The sequence below is a fragment of the Hyla sarda genome, chromosome 3, assembly GCF_029499605.1.
Source record: "Hyla sarda isolate aHylSar1 chromosome 3, aHylSar1.hap1, whole genome shotgun sequence".
Classification (NCBI taxonomy): Eukaryota; Metazoa; Chordata; class Amphibia; order Anura; family Hylidae; genus Hyla; species Hyla sarda.
In genome coordinates, this window is record NC_079191.1 from 52707518 (window position 1) to 52727772 (window position 20255).

Consider the following 20255-nt stretch of genomic DNA (forward strand, 5'->3'; position numbering starts at 1 on the left):
ATATGAGATAGATATGAGATAGATAGATAAATATGAGATAAATATAAGATAGATAGATATTAGATAGATATGAGGTGGATAGATAGATAAATAGATATGAGATAAATATAAGATAGATAGATATGAGATAGATAGATATGAGCTAGATAGATTGATATGAGATAGATAGATAGATAAATAGATCGAAACAGCAAGCAATGGGAAGAGTAGCACATCAAATATCAGGAGTAAGGTGGTGCACGCAGTACAGATAGCCCTGGTCAGAGGCCCAAATGCAAATCCAAGAATAAAGTCAGCTGCAGCACTCAGTTACAGGAGAACTGTGTCAGAACACTTTTAACTTCCCCTGTGCCCGGGCTGCAAAAACGATAAAAACAAACTATTGGCGTCCCGTTCCTCCGGTGATGTTCTGCTTCTTAGGCTAGGAACGTCACACTGCAGTCAGCGTATCGGCCAGTGATAGGCTGAGTGCACTGTCATGTCGAGCTCTCTACATGACAGTGCGCTCACCCCGGGACATCGTTGCTACTGGCGATACACTGACTGCAATGTGACGTTCCGAGCCTAAGAAGCAGGAAGCAGAGCATCACCTGAGAAACGGGCGCTGATATTGGCGCAACGGGGGGAACGTAGGAAGATTAGTTAAAGTTTTTTTTTTTTTTTTTCAGCCCGGGCACAGGGGAATTTAAAGTATTGCCCCACAGTTCTCCTTTAAATGCAAAAAAGCAGGTGGTTTTATGTACAAATACAACATGCAACGTTTCAGCTGCCCATGCAGCCTTTTTAAATGCCTTTTTCATGGGCAGCTGAAACGTTGCATGGTGTATTTGAAAATGTAATAACGCCACCTGCTTGTTTGCATTTAAAGGGGTACTCCTCCCCTAGACATGTTAACCCCTATCCAAAGGATAGGGGATAAGATGTCTGATCGCGGGGGTCCCGCCGCTAGGGACCTCCATGATCTTTGTGGCAGCACCCCAAACATCCAGTGCAAGCACCCAGTCATCCACAGCTGCCACGTCCCCTCCATTCATGTCTATGGGAGTAGGCGCGACTGCTGTGTACTAGTCGCCACGCCCCTTCCTATAGAGATGAATGGAGGGGGCGTGGTGTTATACTGCACACATGGAAGTCATGAAAACCGCAGCACCGACCCAGAGATGGCACGGTGTCCCAGCGGCTGGACCTTTGCAATCAGACATGTTATGCTCTATCCTTTGGATAAGGGATAACATGTCTAGGGGTGGAGTACCCCTTTAACTGAGTGCTGCAGCTGCCTTTGTTCTTGGATTTAAATAAATAGATAGGAGATAGATAACATAAACACCAAAAAAAAAAAAAAGAAAAAAAAAAAGGAACCTGATATTCTCTGTAGAATGATAAACGTGCAGCAGCCATTGTTGACTCATGTGCCAGGAATGTCATGTCTGCTAAGGAGCGTTCTGCACATTGAATTAATAGGTTTAGGTAACAGGAAAAGACTTTGCAGACCATTTCAGCATTTGCTTCATTCTCTTGAGATTTTGATGTTTTAAGAACAGAATAAATCTGCGATTGTGTAATATGAAGAAAAGCTTAGACCTAGAGGAAAAGGCTTTTTTTTTTTTATTATGGAGGTCTGGAAATACAGCCTATAAAACTCCATTCACTGCACTCGTGGTCATGTGACTGTGTCCTGGTATCAGACTATAGTAAAACGTGTAAGAGTAACTTATAATACTGATGCCTTCTACAGCCATGACTATAACCCTGCACTCTATACTTACTGACATTAGGCTGTGCATACGGGCAGTGTTTCCCAACCAGGGTGCCTCCAGCTGTTGCCAAACTACAACTCCCAGCATGCCCGAACAGCCTTCGGCTGTTCGTGCATGCTGGGAGTTGTAGTTTGGCAACAGCTGGAGGCGCCCTGGTTGGGAAACACTGCCATAGAGGCAGACCGTGCAAAAGTGTATCACAGTATTCCAGGTGGAACAATTCTGTCAAAACTCAGATGACATGTTACCCTAATCTTTTGTCCTAATCCTTTAATCAATAGCCACAAATCTATCCTAGCATTACGTGACATGAGGTATCTTTCTTAAAGGGGTACTCCGGTGCTTACACATCTTATCCCCTATCCAAAGGATAGGGAATAAGATGCCTGATCACGGGAGTCCCGCAGCTGGGGACGCCCGTAATCATGCACGCGGCACCTCATTTGTAATTAGTCCCTGGAGCTATCACGCCCCTTCCCATAGGCTTGCATTGAGGGGCGGAGCGTGACGTCACACGGGGGCGGAGGCATGACGACACACGCCGCCGGCCCGGTGGTTGCCCGTAATCAGACCCGGGGACTGATTATAAACGGGGAGCCGCGTGCAAGATCACGGGCGTCCCCAGTGGCGGGACTCCCGCGATCAGGCATCTTATCCCCTATCCTTTGGATAGGGGATAAGATGTGTAAGCACCGGAGAACCCCTTTAACCCCTTAACCCCTTAAGGACCAGGCCATTTTACACCTTAGGACCGGAGCGTTTTTTGAACATCTGACCACTGTCACTTTAAACATTAATAACTCTGGAATGCTTTTACCTATCATTCTGATTCCGAGATTGTTTTTTCGTGACATATTCTACTTTATGGTATTGGTAAAATTTTGTCGATACTTGCATCGTTTCTTAGTGAAAAATTTCAAAATTTGCTGAAAAAATTGAAAATTTTGCATTTTTCTAACTTTGAAGCTCTCTGCTTGTAAGGAAAATGGATATTCCAAATAAAAAAAAAATGTATTCACAAAAACAATATGTCTACTTTATGTTTGCATCATAAAATCGACGTGATTTTACTTTTGGAAGACACCAAAGGGCTTCAAAGTTCAGCAGCAATTTTCCAATTTTTCACAAAATTTTCAAACTCACTATTTTTCAGGGACCAATTCAGGTTTGAAGTGGATTTGAAGGGTCTTCATATTAGAAATACCCCACAAATGACCCCATTATAAAAACTGCACCCCCAAAGTATTCAAAATGACATCCAGTCAGCGTTTTAACCCTTTAGGTGTTTCACAGGAATAGCAGCAAAGTGAAGGAGAAAATTCACCATCTTCATTTTTTTTCACTCGCATGTTCTTGTAGACCCAATTTTTTTATTTTTACAAGGGGTAAAAAGAGAAAATTTATACTTATATTTGTAGCCCAATTTCTCTCGAGTAAGGACATACCTCATATGTCCATGAAAAGTGTTCGGCGGGCGCAGTAGAGGGCTCAGAAGCGAAGGAGCGACAAGGGAATTTTGGAGAGTACGTTTTTCTGAAATGGTTTTTGGGGGGCATGTTGCATTTAGGAAGCCCCTATGGTACCAGAACAGCAAAAAATCCCCACATGGCATACCATTTTGGAAACTAGACCCCTTGGGGAACGTAACAAGGGGTAAAGTGAACCTTAATACCCCACAGGTGTTTCACGACTTTTGCATTTGTAAAAAAAAAAAAAAATTTTTTCACTAAAATGTGTGTTTCCCCCCAAATTTCACATTTTTGCAAGGGTTAATAGCAGAAAATACCCCCCAAAATTTGTAACCCCATCTCTTCTGAGTATGAAGGTACCCCATAAGTGGACCTGAAGTGCACTACGGGCGAACTACAATGCTCAGAAGAGAAGGAGTCATATTTGGCTTTTGGAGAGCAAATTTTGGTCGGGGGGCATGTCGCATTTAGGAAGCCCCTATGGTACCACAACAGCAAAAAAAACTCACATGGCATACCATTTTGGAAACTAGACCCCTTGAGGAACGTAACAAGGAATAATGTGAGCCTTAATACCCCACAGGGGTTTCACGACTTTAGGAAGCCCCTATGGTGCCAGGACAGCAAAATAACCCCCACATGGCATACCATTTTGGAAACTAGACCCCTTTAGGAACGTAACAAGGGGTACAGTGAGCATTTGCCCCCCACTGGTGTCTGTCAGAACTTTGGAACAGTGGGCTGTACAAAATTTTTAATTTGCACAGCCCACTGTTCCAAAGATCTATCAGACACCAGTGGGGGGTAAATTCTCACTGCACCCCTCATTACATTCCGAGAGGGGTGTAGTTTCCGAAATGGGGTCACATGTGGGGTTTTTTTTTTTTTGCGTTTGTCAAAACCGCTGTAACAATCAGCCACCCCTGTGCAAATCACCTCAAATGTACATGGTGCACTCTCCCTTCTGGGCCTTGTTGTGCGCCCCCAGAAAACTTTGCGCCCACTTATGGGGTATCTCCGTAGTCGGGAGAAATTGCATTACAAATTTTGGGGGGCGTTTTTCCCTTTTACCTCTTGTCAAAATGAACAGTATAGGGCAACACCAGCATGTTAGTGTAAAAAATTTATTTTTTTACACTAACATGCTGTTGTAGACCCCAAATTCACCTTTTCATAAGGGGTTAAAGGAGAAAAAGCCCCCCAAAATTTGTAACACAATTTCTCCCGAGTACGGCGATACCCCATATGTGACCCTATTATGTTGCCTTAAAATACGACAGGGCTCCAAAGTGAGAGTGCCATGCGCATTTGAGGCCTGAATTAGGGATTTGCATAGGGGTGGACATAGGGGTATTCTACGCCAGTGATTCCCAAACAGGGTGCCTCCAGCTGTTGCAAAACTCCCAGCATGCTTGGACAGTCAACGGCTGTCCAGCAATACTGGGAGTTGTTGTTTTGCAACAGCTGGAGGCTCCATTTTGGAAACAGTGGCGTACCGGACGTTTTTCATTTTTATTGGGAGAGGAGGGGGGCTGTGTAGGGGTATGTGTATATGTAGTGTTTTTTACTTTTTATTTTATTTTGTGGTAGTGTAGTGTAGTGTTTTTAGGGGGGTTACAGCGAGTTCCCGCTGCGAGTTTGAGCTGCCGCGCAAAATTTGCTGCATCGCAAACTTGCAGCCTGATACTCACTGTAAGCCCCCTGCCCATGTGAATGTACCCTGTACATTCACAGGGGGGGGGACCTCCAGCTGTTACAAAACTACAACTCTCAGCATGCACAGTTTATCAGTGCATGCTGGTAGTTATAGTTTTGCAACAGCTGGAGGCACACGGTTGGGAAACACTGAGTTAGGAAACAGACAATGTTTCCCAACCAGTGTGCCTCGAGTTGTTGCAAAACCACAACTCCCAGCATTCTCAGGCATGCTGGAAGTAGTACGGCAACATCTTTAGAGCCAGATGTTGCCGAACTACAACTCCCAGCATGCTGGGAGTTGTAGTTTTGCAACATCTGGAGGACTACAGTTTGCAGACCACTAATACAGTGGTTCCCAATCTGTGCCCTTCCAGATGTTGCAAAACTACAACTCCCAGTATGCCAAAACTGTCCAGGCATGCTGGGAGTTGTAGTTCTGCAACATCTGAAGGGCCAGATGTTACAGAACTACAACTCCCAGCATGCCTGGACAGTAAGGGCATGCTGAGGATGTGTAGTTTTGCAACATCTGGAAGGGCACAGTGGTCCCCAAACTGTGGACCTCCAGATGTTGCAAAACTGCAACTCCCAGCATGCCCAGATGCCAAGGGCTGTCTGGGCATGCTGGGAGTTGTAGTTTACGGGGTCCCATTACAGCAATGCATGTCGCTTTACGTCAACGTGCATTGCTGTAAAGGGCCCGACCGCGGCTGAAGATCTACTCACCTGTCGCCGCCGCCGCCATCTTCCTCGCCGGGATCCGGGTCTTCAGGGACGAGGTAAGTACCGGGGCTGGTCCCCAGCACTCCCCCGTCCCCCGCCGCATCCTCCGGTCTTCCTCCGGTCTTCCTCCCGTCCTCTCCGGACTTCCAGGGGCCGGGCAGGGCGGGAGGAAGTATCCACCCCCCTTCCTGCGATTGGTCGGTTAACTAACCGACGGATCGCAGGGGATCGGAGGAGGTGGCAGGCTTGCCACCTCGCTCCTAGTCTTCAGCATGGTCCTGGATGTCTGTGACAGCCGGGATCATGCGAAATTACCGGGCGGTCGGGTCCCAGAGACCCGATCAGCCCGGTATCGCCGCAGATCGCAAGGGCGATTTCCCTTGCGATTTGCGGCGATCGCCGACATGGGGGGCCTACATGGCCCCCCTCGGCGTTTGCCCTGGATGCCTGCTGAAGGATTTCAGCAGGCATCCACTTCCGATCTTTGCCCGGCAGAGACCGGAAATACAACAGGACGTTCCAATGTCCTTGGGCATTAAAGCCCAGGTAGTGAGGACGTTAGAGAACGTCCTATGTCCTTAACAGGTTAAAGGGGTATTCCAGGCAAAAACCTTTTTTTTTATATATATATATCAACTGGCTCTGGAAAGTTAAACAGATTTGTAAATTACTTCTATTAAAAAATCTTAATCCTTCCAATAGTTATTAGCTTCTGAAGTTTTCTGTCTAACTGCTCGATGATGATGTCACGTCCCGGGAGCTGTGCATGATGGGAGAATATCCCCAAGGAACTGCACAGCTCCCGGGACGAGAGTCATCAGAGAGCAGTTAGACAGAAAACAACAACTCAACTTCAGAAGCTAATAACTATTGGAAGGATTAAGATTTTTTAATAGAAGTAATTTACAAATCTGTTTAACTTTCCGGAGCCAGTTGATATATATATAAAAAAAAAAAACTTTTTGCCTGGAATACCCCTTTAAGGACCAGGTTTTTTTTTTTTTTTTCGTTTTTTTGCACTTTCATTTTTTCCTCCTTACCTTTAAAAAATCAGAACGCTTAAAATTTTGCACCTAAAAATCCATATGATGGTTTATTTTTTGCGCCATCAATTCTACTTTGTAATGACATCAGTCCTTTCACCCAAATATCTACAGCGAAACGAAAAAGAAAATCATTGTGAGACAAAATTGAAAGAAAGCCGCCATTTTGTAACTTTTGGGGGCTTCCGTTTATGCACAGTACATTTTTCGGTAAAAATGACACATTCTCTTTATTCTGAAGGTCCATACGATTAAAATGATCCCCTATTAATATAGGTTTGATTTTGTCGTACTTCTGGAAAAAATTATAACTACTTGTATGAAAATGTATACTGTCACGATGCCGGCTGGCAGGTAGTGGATCCTCTGTGCCAGAGAGGGATTGGCGTGGACCGTGCTAGTGGACCGGTTCTAAGCCACTACTGGTTTTCACCAGAGCCCGCCGCAAAGCGGGATGGTCTTGCTGCGGCGGTAGTGACCAGGTCGTATCCACTAGCAACGGCTCACCTCTCTGGCTGCTGAAGATAGGCGCGGTACAAGGGAGTAGGCAAAAGCAAGGTCGGACGTAGCAGAAGGTCGGGGCAGGCAGCAAGGATCGTAGTCAGGGGCAACGGCAGAAGGTCTGGAAACACAGGCAAGGAACACACAAGGAACGCTTTCACTGGCACTAAGGCAACAAGATCCGGCAAGGGAGTGCAGGGGAAGTGAGGTGATATAGGGAAGTGCACAGGTGAACACACTGATTGGAACCACTGCGCCAATCAGCGGCGCAGTGGCCCTTTAAATCGCAGAGACCCGGCGCGCGCGCGCCCTAGGGAGCGGGGCCGCGCGCGCCGGGACAGAACAGACGGAGAGCGAGTCAGGTAGGGGAGCCGGGGTGCGCATCGCGAGCGGGCGCTACCCGCATCGCGAATCGCATCCCGGCTGGCAGCGGAATCGCAGCGCCCCGGGTCAGAGGACGTGACCGGAGCGCTGCCGCGGGGAGAGTGAAGCGAGCGCTCCGGGGAGGAGCGGGGACCCGGAGCGCTCGGCGTAACAGTACCCCCCCCCTTGGGTCTCCCCCTCTTCTTAGAGCCTGAGAACCTGAGGAGCAGACTTTTGTCTAGGATGTTGTCCTCAGGTTCCCAGGATCTCTCTTCAGGACCACAACCCTCCCAGTCCACTAAAAAAAAATTTTTCCCTCTGACCTTTTTGGCAGCTAAAATTTCTTTGACCGAGAAGATGTCCGAGGAGCCGGAAACAGGAGTGGGAGGAACAGATTTGGGAGAAAAACGGTTGAGGATGAGTGGTTTGAGAAGAGAGACGTGAAAGGCATTAGGGATACGAAGAGAGGGAGGAAGAAGAAGTTTATAAGAGACAGGATTAATTTGACACAAAATTTTGAAAGGACCAAGATAGCGTGGTCCCAACTTGTAGCTAGGGACACGGAAGCGGACATATTTAGCGGAGAGCCATACCTTGTCTCCAGGGGAAAAAAACGGGGGGAGCTCTTCTTTTCTTATCCGCGAACTTCTTCATGCGTGATGAAGCCTGTAAGAGAGAATTTTGGGTCTCTCTCCATATGATGGAAAGGTCACGAGAAATTTCATCCACAGCGGGCAGACCAGAGGGCAAGGGAGTAGGGAGGGGGGGAAGAGGGTGACGGCCGTACACCACGAAAAATGGGGATTTGGAGGAAGACTCAGAGACCCTGAAGTTATACGAGAATTCGGCCCATGGGAGGAGATCTGCCCAGTCATCCTGGCGGGAGGAAACAAAATGTCGCAAATAATCACCCAAGATCTGGTTAATCCTTTCTACTTGTCCATTGGACTGGGGATGATATGCAGAAGAAAAATTTAATTTAATCTTGAGTTGTTTACAGAGAGCCCTCCAGAATTTAGACACGAATTGGACGCCTCTATCCGAGACAATCTGCGTAGGCAACCCGTGAAGACGAAAAATGTGTACAAAAAATTGTTTAGCCAACTGAGGCGCAGAAGGAAGACCAGGAAGAGGGATGAAATGTGCCATTTTGGAGAATCGATCAACGACCACCCAAATAACAGTGTTGCCACGGGAAGGGGGTAAATCAGTAATAAAATCCATACCAATCAGAGACCAAGGCTGTTCGGGGACAGGCAGAGGATGAAGAAAACCAGCGGGCTTCTGGCGAGGAGTCTTATCCCGGGCACAGATAGTGCAGGCTCGCACAAAGTCCACAACATCCGTCTCCAGAGTCGGCCACCAATAGAAGCGGGAGATGAGTTGCACAGATTTCTTGATACCCGCATGACCTGCGAGATGGGAGGAGTGACCCCATTTGAGGATTCCGAGGCGTTGGCGAGGAGAAACAAAGGTCTTTCCTGGAGGAGTCTGCCTGATGGAGGCAGGAGAAGTGGAGATCAGGCAGTCAGGTGAAATGATGTGTTGCGGAGAGAGTTCAACTTCTGAGGCATCCGAGGAACAAGAGAGAGCATCGGCCCTAATGTTCTTATCGGCAGGACGAAAGTGAATCTCAAAATTAAATCGGGCAAAGAACAGAGACCACCGGGCCTGGCGAGGATTCAGCCGTTGGGCAGACTGGAGGTAGGAGAGGTTCTTGTGGTCGGTGTAGATAATAACAGGAGAACTTGATCCCTCCAGCAGATGCCTCCATTCCTCAAGTGCTAATTTAATGGCTAGAAGCTCTCGATCCCCGATGGAGTAGTTCCTCTCCGCTGGAGAGAAGGTCCTAGAGAAAAAACCACAAGTGACAGCATGCCCGGAAGAATTTTTTTGTGGAAGAACAGCTCCAGCTCCCACTGAGGAGGCATCAACCTCCAATAGGAAGGGTTTGGAAGGGTCAGGTCTGGAGAGGACGGGAGCCGAAGAAAAGGCAGACTTGAGTCGTTTAAAGGCGTCTTCTGCTTGAGGGGGCCAGGACTTGGGATCAGCATTTTTTTTGGTTAAAGCCACGATAGGAGCCACAATGGTAGAAAAATGTGGAATAAATTGCCTGTAATAATTGGCGAACCCCAAAAAGCGTTGGATAGCACGGAGTCCGGAGGGGCGTGGCCAATCTAAGACGGCAGAGAGTTTGTCTGGATCCATCTGTAGTCCCTGGCCAGAGACCAAATATCCTAGAAAAGGAAGAGATTGGCATTCAAACAGACATTTCTCAATTTTGGCATAGAGTTGGTTGTCACGAAGTCTCTGAAGAACCATACGGACATGCTGGCGGTGTTCTTCTAGATTGGCAGAAAAAATTAGGATATCGTCCAGATATACAACAACACAGGAGTATAACAGATCACGAAAAATTTCATTGACAAAGTCTTGGAAGACGGCAGGGGCGTTGCACAGTCCAAAGGGCATGACCAGATACTCAAAGTGTCCATCTCTGGTGTTAAATGCCGTTTTCCACTCGTCCCCCTCTCTGATGCGGATGAGGTTATAGGCGCCTCTTAAGTCCAATTTAGTGAAGATGTGGGCACCTTGGAGGCGATCAAAGAGTTCAGAGATGGTAAGGGGTAGCGGTTCTTAACCGTGATTTTATTAAGACCGCGGTAGTCAATGCATGGACGTAGGGAGCCATCTTTTTTGGACACAAAGAAAAATCCGGCTCCGGCAGGAGAGGAGGATTTACGGATAAAGCCCTTTTTTAGATTCTCCTGGACGTATTCGGACATGGCAAGAGTCTCTGGGGCAGAGAGAGGATAAATTCTGCCCCGGGGTGGAGTAGTGCCCGGGAGGAGGTCGATAGGGCAATCATAAGGCCTGTGAGGAGGTAGAGTCTCAGCTTGTTTTTTGCAGAAAACATCCGCGAAGTCCATATAGGCCTTAGGGAGACCGGTTACTGGAGGAAGCACAGAGTTACGGCAAGGGTTACTGGGAACCGGTTTTAGACAGTTCTTGGAACAAGAGGACCCCCAACTCTTGATCTCCCCAGTGGACCAATCCAGGGTAGGGGAATGAAGTTGAAGCCAGGGAAGTCCAAGGAGAATTTCCGAGGTGCAATTGGGGAGGACAAAAAGTTCAATCCTCTCATGATGAGATCCGATGCTCATAAGAAGGGGCTCCGTGCGGAAACGTATGGTACAGTCCAATCTTTCATTATTTACACAATTGATGTAGAGGGGTCTGGCGAGACTGGTCACCGGGATGTTGAACCTGTTGACGAGAGAGGCCAAAATAAAATTTCCTGCAGATCCAGAGTCCAAGAAGGCCACTGTAGAGAAGGAGAAGGCAGAGGCAGACATCCGCACAGGCACAGTAAGACGTGGAGAAGCAGAGTAGACATCAAGGACTGTCTCATCTTTGTGCGGAGTCAGCGTACGTCTTTCCAGGCGGGGAGGACGGATAGGACAATCTCTCAGGAAGTGTTCGGTACTAGCACAGTACAGGCAGAGGTTCTCCATACGGCGTCGTGTCCTCTCTTGAGGTGTCAGGCGAGACCGGTCGACCTGCATAGCCTCCACGGCGGGAGGCACAGGAACAGATTGCAGGGGACCAGAGGAGAGAGGAGCCGAGGAGAAGAAACGCCTCGTGCGAACAGAGTCCATATCTTGGCGGAGTTCCTGACGCCTTTCGGAAAAACGCATGTCAATGCGAGTGGCTAGGTGAATAAGTTCATGTAGATTAGCAGGAATTTCTCGTGCGGCCAGAACATCTTTAATGTTGCTGGATAGGCCTTTTTTGAAGGTCGCGCAGAGGGCCTCATTATTCCAGGACAATTCTGAAGCAAGAGTACGGAATTGTACGGCATACTCGCCAACGGAAGAATTACCCTGGACCAGGTTCAACAGGGCAGTCTCAGCAGAAGAGGCTCGGGCAGGTTCCTCAAAGACACTTCGGATTTCCGAGAAGAAGGAGTGTACAGAGGCAGTGACGGGGTCATTGCGGTCCCAGAGCGGTGTGGCCCATGACAGGGCTTTTCCGGACAGAAGGCTGACTACGAAAGCCACCTTAGACCTTTCAGTGGGAAACAGGTCCGACATCATCTCCAGATGCAGGGAACATTGGGAAAGAAAGCCACGGCAAAACTTAGAGTCCCCATCAAATTTATCCGGCAAGGATAAGCGTATCCCAGGAGCGGCCACTCGCTGCGGAGGAGGTGCAGGAGCTGGCGGAGGAGATGACTGCTGAAGCTGTGGTAGTAACTGTTGTAGCATAACGGTCAGTTGAGACAGCTGTTGGCCTTGTTGCGCTATCTGTTGTGACTGCTGGGCGACCACCGTGGTGAGGTCAGCGACAACTGGCAGAGGAACTTCAGCGGGATCCATGGCCGGATCTACTGTCACGATGCCGGCTGGCAGGTAGTGGATCCTCTGTGCCAGAGAGGGATTGGCGTGGACCGTGCTAGTGGACCGGTTCTAAGCCACTACTGGTTTTCACCAGAGCCCGCCGCAAAGCGGGATGGTCTTGCTGCGGCGGTAGTGACCAGGTCGTATCCACTAGCAACGGCTCACCTCTCTGGCTGCTGAAGATAGGCGCGGTACAAGGGAGTAGGCAAAAGCAAGGTCGGACGTAGCAGAAGGTCGGGGCAGGCAGCAAGGATCGTAGTCAGGGGCAACGGCAGAAGGTCTGGAAACACAGGCAAGGAACACACAAGGAACGCTTTCACTGGCACTAAGGCAACAAGATCCGGCAAGGGAGTGCAGGGGAAGTGAGGTGATATAGGGAAGTGCACAGGTGAACACACTGATTGGAACCACTGCGCCAATCAGCGGCGCAGTGGCCCTTTAAATCGCAGAGACCCGGCGCGCGCGCGCCCTAGGGAGCGGGGCCGCGCGCGCCGGGACAGAACAGACGGAGAGCGAGTCAGGTAGGGGAGCCGGGGTGCGCATCGCGAGCGGGCGCTACCCGCATCGCGAATCGCATCCCGGCTGGCAGCGGAATCGCAGCGCCCCGGGTCAGAGGACGTGACCGGAGCGCTGCCGCGGGGAGAGTGAAGCGAGCGCTCCGGGGAGGAGCGGGGACCCGGAGCGCTCGGCGTAACATATACGTTTAAAATTGTCATCTTCTGACCCCTATAACTTTTTTATTTTTCCACGTACAGGCCGGTATGAGGGCTCATTTTTTGCGCCGTGATCTGAAGTTTTTATTGGTACAATTTTTGTTTTGATCACTTTTTATTCATTTTTTAATGGTATAAAAAGTGACCAAAAATGCGCTTTTTTGGACTTTGGAATTTTTTTGCGCATACACCATTGACCGTGTGGTTTAATTAATTATATATTTTTATAATTCGGACATTTATGCACGCGGCGATACCACATATGTTTATTTTTATTTACACTGTTTTATTTTTTTAATGGGAAAAGGGGGGTGATTCAAACTTTTATTAGGGAAGGGGTTAAATGATCTTTATTAACACTTTTTTTTTTACTTTTTTTTTTTTTTTGCAGTGTTATAGGTCCCATAGGGACCTATAACACTGCACACACTGATCTTTTACACAGATCACAGGCGTGTATTAACACGCCTGTGATCAGTGTTGTCAGCGCTTGACTGCTCCTGCCTGGATCTCAGGCACGGAGCAGTCATTCGCCGATCAGACACTGAGGAGGCAGGTAAGGTCCCTCTCGGTGTCCTGTAAGCTGTTTGGGACGCCGCGATTTCACCGAACAGCCGGTGTAGTTTCACTTTCGCTTCAGCCGCAGTGGTCAGCTTTGCTCTCCGCGTCTGAAGGGTTAATACAGGGCACCACTGCGATCGGTGATGTCCTGTATTAGCCGCGGGTCCCAGCCGTTGATGGCCGCCGGGAGCCGGCGGAGGACATAAATATATGTCTTTCGTCGTTAAAGGGGTACTCCCGAGGAAAACTTTTTTTTTTCTTTAATCAACTGGTGCCAGAAAGTTAAACATATTTGTAAATTACTTCTATTAAAAAATCTTAATCTTTCCAGTACTTTTTAGGGGCTGTATACTACAGAGGAAATGCTTTTCTTTTTTGAACACAGAGCTCTCTGCTGACATCATGACCACAGTGCTCTCTGCCGACATCTCTGTCCATTTTAGGAAGTGTCCAGAGCAGCATATGTTTGCTACGGAGATTTTCTCCTGCTCTGGACACTTTCTAAAATGGACAGAGATGTCAGCAGAGAGCACTGTGGTCATGATGTCAGCGGAGAGCTCTGTGTTCCAAAAAGAAAACCATTTCATCTGTAGTATTCAGCAGCTAATAAGTACAGGAAGGATTAAGATTTTTTAATAGAAGTAATTTACAAATCTGTTTAACTTTCTGTACCAGTTGATATAAAAAAAAAAAAGTTTTCCACAGGAGTACCCCTTTAAAGGGTATGTTTCTGTTCTCATATATGCAGTTGCTGGAAACTAAGGGGAACATTTATCAAAACCTGTGTAGAGGAAGAGTGGTGCAGTTGCCCAAAGAATCCAATCAGAACACTTCTTTATTTTTTGAAAGGCCTCAGAAAAATGAAAGGAGCAATATGATTGGTTGTTATGGGCAACTGCACCACTCTTCCTCTGCACAGGTTTTGATAAATCTCCCCCCAAGTCACATAGCTGCTATAACGTGCTTGGAGAGATGGAGCCATCTACTTCGCCATTGGGTGATGAGACAACTAGACAACTCACCTGCTGCAATACAGTCCCTGCTCCTATACATCACCTGCTCCAGTACAGTCCCTGCTCCTATACATCACCTGCTGCAATACAGTCCCTGCTCCTATACATCACCTGCTCCAGTACAGTCCCTGCTCCTATACATCATCTGCTGCAATACAGTCCCTGCTCCTATACATCACCTGCTCCAGTACAGTCCCTGCTCCTATACATCATCTGCTGCAATACAGTTCCTGCTCCTATATATCACCTTCTGCAATACAGTCCCTGCTCCTATACATCGCCTGCTGCAATACAGTCCCTGCTCCTATACATCGCCTGCTGCAATACAGTTCCTGCTCCTATACATCACCTGCTGCAATACAGTCCCTGCTCCTATACATCACCTGCTCCAGTACAGTTCCTGCTCCTATACATCATCTGCTGCAATACAGTTCCTGCTCCTATATATCACCTTCTGCAATACAGTCCCTGCTCCTATACATCGCCTGCTGCAATACAGTCCCTGCTCCTATACATCGCCTGCTGCAATACAGTACCTGCTCCTATACATCATCTGCTGCAATACAGTTCCTGCTCCTATATATCACCTTCTGCAATACAGTCCCTGCTCATATACATCGCCTGCTGCAATACAGTCCCTGCTCCTATACATCATCTGCTGCAATACAGTTCCTGCTCCTATATATCACCTTCTGCAATACAGTCCCTGCTCCTATACATCGCCTGCTGCAATACAGTCCCTGCTCCTATACATCGCCTGCTGCAATACAGTTCCTGCTCCTATACATCACCTGCTGCAATACAGTCCCTGCTCCTATACATCACCTGCTCCAGTACAGTTCCTGCTCCTATACATCATCTGCTGCAATACAGTTCCTGCTCCTATATATCACCTTCTGCAATACAGTCCCTGCTCCTATACATCGCCTGCTGCAATACAGTCCCTGCTCCTATACATCGCCTGCTGCAATACAGTACCTGCTCCTATACATCATCTGCTGCAATACAGTTCCTGCTCCTATATATCACCTTCTGCAATACAGTCCCTGCTCATATACATCGCCTGCTGCAATACAGTCCCTGCTCCTATACATCATCTGCTGCAATACAGTTCCTGCTCCTATATATCACCTTCTGCAATACAGTCCCTGCTCCTATACATCACCTGCTCCAGTACAGTCCCTGCTCCTATACATCATCTGCTGCAATACAGTTCCTGCTCCTATATATCACCTTCTGCATACAGTCCCTGCTCCTATACATCGCCTGCTGCAATACAGTCGCTGCTCCTATACATCGCCTGCTGCAATACAGTCCCTGCTCCTATACATCACCTGCTGCAATACAGTCCCTGCTCCTATACATCATCTGCTGCAATACAGTTCCTGCTCCTATATATCACCTTCTGCAATACAGTCCCTGCTCCTATACATCACCTGCTCCAGTACAGTCCCTGCTCCTATACATCATATGCTGCAATACAGTTCCTGCTCCTATATATCACCTGCTGCAATACAGTCCCTGCTCCTATACATCACCTGCTCCAGTACAGTCCCTGCTCCTATACATCATCTGCTGCAATACAGTCCCTGCTCCTATACATCACCTGCTCCAGTACAGTCCCTGCTCCTATACATCGCCTGCTGCAATACAGTCGCTGCTCCTATACATCGCCTGCTGCAATACAGTCCCTGCTCCTATACATCGCCTGCTGCAATACAGTACCTGCTCCTATACATCGCCTGCTGCAATACAGTACCTGCTCCTATACATCACCTGCTGCAATACAGTCCCTGCTCCTATAATCACCTGCTGCAATACAGTCCCTGCTCCTATACATCACCTGCTCCAGTACAGTCCCTGCTCCTATACATCACCTGCTGCAATACAGTCCCTGCTCCTATACATCACCTGATCCAGTACAGTCCCTGCTCCTATACATCGCCTGCTGCAATACAGTCCCTGCTCCTATACATCGCCTGCTGCAATATAGTCCCTGCTCCTATACATTACCTGCTGCAATACAGTCCCTGATTGTATACATCACCTGCTGCAATACAGTCCCTGATCCTATACAACGCCTGCTGCAATACAGTCCCTGCTCCTATACATCACCTGCTCCAGTACAGTCCCTGCTCCTATACATCGCCTGCTGCAATACAGTCCCTGCTCCTATACATCGCCTGCTGCAATACAGTCCCTGCTCCTATACATTACCTGCTGCAATACAGTCCCTGCTCCTATACATTACCTGCTGCAATACAGTCCCTGATTGTATACATCACCTGCTGCAATACAGTCCCTGATCCTATACAACGCCTGCTGCAATACAATCCCTGCTCCTATACATCGCCTGCTGCAATACAGTCCCTGCTCCTATACATCACCTGCTGCAATACAGTCCCTGCTCCTATACATCGCCTGCTGCAATACAGTCCCTGCTACTATACAGCATCTGCTGCAATACAGTCCCTGCTCCTATACATCACCTGCTGCAATACAGTCCCTGCTCCTATACATCACCTGCTGCAATACAGTCCCTGCTCCTATACATCGCCTGCTGCAATACAGTCCCTGCTCCTATACATCACCTGCTGCAATACAGTACCTGCTCCTATACATCGCCTGCTGCAATACAGTCCCTGCTACTATACAGCATCTGCTGCAATACAGTCCCTGCTCCTATACATCACCTGCTGCAATACAGTCCCTGCTCCTATACATCACCTGCTGCAATACAGTCCCTGCTCCTATACATCGCCTGCTGCAATACAGTCCCTGCTCCTATACATCGCCTGCTGCAATACAGTCCCTGCTCCTATACATCGCCTGCTGCAATACAGTCCCTGCTCCTATACATCGCCTGCTCCAGTACAGTCCCTGCTCCTATATATCACCTGCTGCAATACAGTCCCTGCTCCTATACATCACATGCTGCAATACAGTCCCTGCTCCTATAATCACCTGCTGCAGTACAGTCCCTGCTCCTATACATCGCCTGCTGCAATACAGTCCCTGCTCCTATACATCACCTGCTGCAATATAGTCCCTGCTCCTATACATCACCTGCTGCAATATAGTCCCTGCTCCTATACATTGCCTGCTGCAATACAGTCCCTGCTCCTATACATCACCTGCTGCAATACAGTCCCTGCTCCTATACATCACCTGCTGCAATACAGTCCCTGCTCCTATACATCGCCTGCTGCAATACAGTCCCTGCTCCTATACATCGCCTGCTGCAATACAGTCCCTGCTCCTATACATCGCCTGCTGCAATACAGTCCCTGCTCCTATACATCGCCTGCTGCAATACAGTCCCTGCTCCTATACATCGCCTTCTGCAATACAGTCCCTGCTCCTATACATCATCTGCTCCAGTACAGTCCCTGCTCCTATACATCACCTGCTGCAATAAAGTCCCTGCTCCTATACATCACCTGCTCCAGTAAAGTCCCTGCCCCTATACATCACCTGCTCCAGTACAGTCCCTGCTCCTATACATCGCCTGCTGCAATACAGTCGCTGCTCCTATACATCGCCTGCTGCAATACAGTCCCTGCTCCTATACATCGCCTGCTGCAATACAGTCCCTGCTCCTATACATCACCTGCTGCAATACAGTCCCTGCTCCTATACATCACCTGCTGCAATACAGTCCCTGCTCCTATAATCACCTGCTGCAATACAGTCCCTGCTCCTATACATCACCTGCTCCAGTACAGTCCCTGCTCCTATACATCACCTGCTGCAATACAGTCCCTGCTCCTATACATCACCTGCTCCAGTACAGTCCCTGCTCCTATACATCACCTGCTGCAATACAGTCCCTGCTCCTATACATCACCTGCTCCAGTACAGTCCCTGCTCCTATACATCACCTGCTGCAATACAGTCCCTGCTCCTATACATCGCCTGCTGCAATACAGTCCCTGCTCCTATACATCGCCTGCTGCAATACAGTCCCTGCTCCTATACATCACCTGCTGCAATACAGTCCCTGCTCCTATACATTACCTGCTGCAATACAGTCCCTGATTGTATACATCACCTGCTGCAATACAGTCCCTGATCCTATACAACGCCTGCTGCAATACAGTCCCTGCTCCTATACATCACCTGCTCCAGTACAGTCCCTGCTCCTATACATCGCCTGCTGCAATACAGTCCCTGCTCCTATACATCGCCTGCTGCAATACAGTCCCTGCTCCTATACATTACCTGCTGCAATACAGTCCCTGCTCCTATACATCACCTGCTGCAATACAGTCCCTGATTGTATACATCACCTGCTGCAATACAGTCCCTGATCCTATACAACGCCTGCTGCAATACAATCCCTGCTCCTATACATCGTCTGCTGCAATACAGTCCCTGCTACTATACAGCATCTGCTGCAATACAGTCCCTGCTCCTATACATCACCTGCTGCAATACAGTCCCTGCTCCTATACATCGCCTGCTTCAATACAGTCCCTGCTACTATACAGCATCTGCTGCAATACAGTCCCTGCTCCTATACATCATCTGCTGCAATACAGTCCCTGCTCCTATACATCGCCTGCTGCAATACAGTCCCTGCTACTATACAGCATCTGCTGCAATACAGTCCCTGCTCTTATACAGCATCTGCTGCAATACAGTCCCTGCTCCTATACATCACCTGCTGCAATACAGTCCCTGATCCTATACTTCACCTGCTGCAATACAGTCCCTGATCCTATACAACGCCTGCTGCAATACAATCCCTGCTCCTATACATCGCCTGCTGCAATACAGTCCCTGCTCCTATACATCACCTGCTGCAATACAGTCCCTGGTCCTATACATCGCCTGCTTCAATACAGTCCCTGCTACTATACAGCATCTGCTGCAATACAGTCCCTGCTCCTATACATCACCTGCTGCAATACAGTCCCTGCTCCTATACATCGCCTGCTGCAATACAGTCCCTGCTACTATACAGCATCTGCTGCAATACAGTCCCTGCTCTTATACAGCATCTGCTGCAATACAGTCCCTGCTCTTATACAGCATCTGCTGCAATACAGTCCCTGCTCCTATACATCACCTGCTGCAATACAGTCCCTGATCCTATACTTCACCTGCTGAAATACAGTCCCTGCTACTATACAGCATCTGCTGCAATACAGTCCCTGCTCCTATACAGCATCTGCTGCAATACAGTCCCTGCTACTATACAGCATCTGCTGCAATACAGTCCCTGCTCCTATACATCACCTGCTGCAATACAGTCCCTGCTTTAGTACAGTCTCTGCTCTAGTACAGTCTCTGCTCCAGTACAGTGCCCAGTCTAGTAAATGTAGTGAAGATACAATGCCTACAGCATCGCAACTTACCTCCGGGCCGCTCTGTGTATAGGGGCAGGGAGCAAACAAATCACAAAAAGTTTGGGTTCTAACAAATCCAATGTTTTTGTAAAATTCAAACCAAACTCATCCAAGGCTCCCCTTTGATGAGGGACAACATTGCTAGCAAAAAGGACACCCAAGGGTCATGGTAAGGGTGTGACGATGGAAACAATCACGGGCCCTTCTGTCCTAGGTGGCAAATACCGGCACCATGATATTTGGTGTGGAACCATTTCTTCATCATTAGTGTTTCATTCTCTGAAAGTAAATAATGACGGATTCTACTGAGCAGAAATGTTAAAATTAAGGGAACCGGCACTGTACAATGGGACTTAAAGTCCAGATCGGGTGCTCAGCCTTCGCAGGTTCAAACTCCAAACCCTTCTTAAACAACTCCAAAAAAGGAAAGCGGCACTCCAATGGCAGAAAAAAGTTGTATTTATTCACCCATCAAGTCAAGTGCAACGTTTCAGCCTCACAATGAAGCCTTTCTCAAGCTTGAGAAAGGCTTCATTGTGAGGCTGAAACGTCGCACTTGACTTGATGGGTGAATAAATACACCTTTTTTCTGCCATTGGAGTGCCGCTTTCCTTTTTTTGGAGTTATATATATATATATATATATATATATATATATATACAC